We start from the raw sequence: 3,024 nt of genomic DNA, 5'->3' as shown, positions 1-3,024 counted from the left end.
AGGTGTGTGACATTTGTTTATGCTAAAGAATATTACTTTAAGTGTGCAAAGGTGTGTGACATTTGTTTATGCTGAAGAATATTACTTTAAGTGTGCAAAGGTGTGTGACATTTGTTTATGCTGAGGAATATTACTTTAAGTGTGTAAAGGTGTGTGACATTTGTTTATGCTGAGGAATATTTAAGTGTGCAAAGGTGTGTGACATTTGTTTATGCTGAGGAATATTAATTTAAGTGTGCAAAGGTGTGTGCCGTTTGTTTATGCCTCGTTTGTTTAGTGGTGTAAGGATGTGTTACACTTGTTTGTGCTGCATCTGCCTAATTCTGAAAAGATGTGTTGCAGGTCTTTCACCTTGCCTGCCTAAGGCACCTGGTTAGTCTGTTAGCTGAACAGCCAATCGCTAGGCAGGAGAGAGGATAGGCGGGGCCGGCAGGCAGAGAGAACGGGAGGAGGAAGCTAGACTCAAGAGGAAAAGAGAGGGAAGACGGAGAGAAAGAGAAGAGAACGAGGAAACTCTCCGGCACAAGAAGCAGGCGGATGCCAGCCAGCCAGACATGGAGAAGCTAATGAGCTTTTGGTAAGTACCCAAGCCTGACATCTGTATTTCTTCCTTTTTTTTTTAAGTGTAACAAAAATAGAGCCTGTATTTGAACATTAGGTACTTCTTTATACTGATTGTTCATATACTTTCATGAAGGTCCAACATAGAAACTGACAACAAAATCGAATATATAATGCATTTGATCAGAGATAAAACTGAAAAAAAAATGAACAGAATAACAAAACACTTTATTTCAGTCATCAGTCCAGAATGTCTGAAAATGCACATTATCAGTTGGTTAGGGCAATAAGAGCCTCCACAACGTTGCCCATGTGTTCCTGCAAGCTCCTTTCTGCTGCTGCTCGAGAGATCTCCATCTCTGTCACTATCAACTCCAGATCTTCGTTCTTGATTGTGACCTTCGCCAGTTCCTTCCCCCCCCTGCTCCTGTTTTGCCTTTTGCTCCCTGGACCGTCTGTCTCCAAAGACGGACATAGCCGTCTCCAGATTCGAACTCTGATCTCCTCCTCCGCATAGTCAGTGACCCACTCCAAGTCAGCAGCGCCACTATCCTGCTTCCGTGGCTTCTCGGGAGGCCGCTCCAGGCCGCTGGTCTCAGTCTCTAACTCCAGCTCCACATCTCCGTCGGTCGCCATTTTGATCTCACTGCCCATCTGTATTTCTTTACACACCTTTCTACTTCCCTTCAATCTCTCTCTGTATACACACAGTCCCCAGATCTATCTACTGACTATAAACCATTCCCATTTTTACAAAAGGAGATCCTAGACTTCACTTTTAAACCCCGGTACTCACTGTTTTGGAACAGAGTATCGAGCAGCTGGGGGCCACAGGGGCTGAGGCTGGTGGCAGGATGCGAGGGCTCCCAGGGTGGGTGGCTATGAAAAGGCTACTGTACCCTTGCACCCCTCCATGCTGCAGACTATAGGACCATAGGTATAGGATTGATGGTGGTGCACAGCCCCGCATCCTGATCGAGCGGTCTTTCCCATCTTTCCTTTCGGAAGCTTCTATGGGGCAATCCAAGCCTTTTCTCCCTGACTCCCTAGCATCTGGCCCAGGATGGGATCCCACTGATTCAGCGGAGAAGTGGTTCCTAGGCTCCCTGTTGTGAACAGTGGAGAGTCACTCCCCGGCTGGGCGAGGGCGGTGTCATTGTCCCCTCGTGTCCAGCACACCATAGAGAGGCGGGTCATTTGCACAGACATTTCCACCTTGACAGCTGTTCTTATAAAAATGAGAAGCCCCTATACGTGGGAATTTACCTAATGCTAATCTGGATAATTGGAAAACCCACCCAAAATACCCCACTCAGAAGGAAGCCCTGCTAACTCACAGGTTCAGCTCTATGACTTTCCCTGTTGGCACTCAGGCAGTGACTGGCCTGGGGCCTTCGGGTGTGTGTGTGGGGGGAGGCAGTGAGGGTTCCTTCTGAGGCCCTGACCGAACCAGTGAGCCTGGCCTTGGGCATCAGCCAAACCTCAGCCCTTGCCTGTGGCTTCCCATGAATTCTGACCTCACCACCTTTGCTGGAGACTCTGCTCTCTGGACCTCAGGGCTGCCCCTCTGTGAACTGGGGGTGGAGGGTGGGGGGCAATGGGGAGATGTAAAACCAAGTGAGTTTTACATCTAAAACCTCTAAAATCCTCCCCAACAGGATCTCATTGAGAAACAAGGCAGACAACAGAAGGGGGAAACAGACCAACTGTGTCCGTGTGCTCCCTGGCCTTGCTTGGTGTCTCAGCCCCAGACCTTGTTCTGAGTTCTGAAATCTCCTTACTTCACGCCACGTCAACCTTCTCAAGTCCCCATGGCTGAAGCTCCCTGGGGCTCCCCTTCTCCACCCACCCACCTCTACACGAAGCTCATAGTTTTAGAGCTACTCGTGAGCTCCACTTGCCCCTCTGTGTCCCCAAGCAAAGTGACTGGGGGCTTTAGTTTTGTCATGTGAACCCACGTGTTTGATTGCATCCTGGTGTTTTCCCTTCCAGTGCGCGATGCCTGACTCTCCTGTGAGGCGATGAACAACCCAGTCCGTCCTTGGTCAGCCATGCTGCCATTGTTCCTACAGCCTGACAAGTCCACCTGCAGTAGGGTGGCCCTGTCTGCTGTTGCTTCTCCCAGCATACCCCACACCCGGAGTCCCATCAGGGCTGTCTGCCTTCTCGTCTAAGCGAGCCTCTGCTGGCCTGCTCCTGGGCACTGGGACAAGCACAGGTGAGATGCTTCTCACTTAATCCGCCTTCATCTGTGAGCAGCCTCTCCGGGGAAAGCCCGTCCCGATTCTACTCTTTCTGCTGGTACCTCGCGCCCTGTGCAAACTGTGACCAAATACAGATCGTAGTTACTGCATTGTCTATGTGCATATTAGATCAACTTCCACCCCCCTTTGCATTGCCTTTTAAAATAATTATAAAATAAACATACGATGAACAGAGTAATTTCCATATCTGCGTATCTAA

The 3,024-nt window shown here is 49.3% G+C and overlaps 1 pseudogene; it reads right to left on the bottom strand.

The window, feature by feature from the left end:
- Positions 1-742: 742 nt before the first annotated feature.
- On the bottom strand, positions 743-1,215 carry LOC101990932 (annotated as a pseudogene).
- Between the last annotated feature and the right edge of the window lie 1,809 nt (positions 1,216-3,024).

The sequence above is a fragment of the Microtus ochrogaster genome, linkage group LG5, assembly GCF_000317375.1.
Source record: "Microtus ochrogaster isolate Prairie Vole_2 linkage group LG5, MicOch1.0, whole genome shotgun sequence".
Lineage (NCBI taxonomy): Eukaryota > Metazoa > Chordata > Mammalia > Rodentia > Cricetidae > Microtus > Microtus ochrogaster.
The sequence above is the reverse complement of the archived record's forward strand: the minus strand, read 5'-3'. Positions and strand labels throughout refer to the sequence as shown.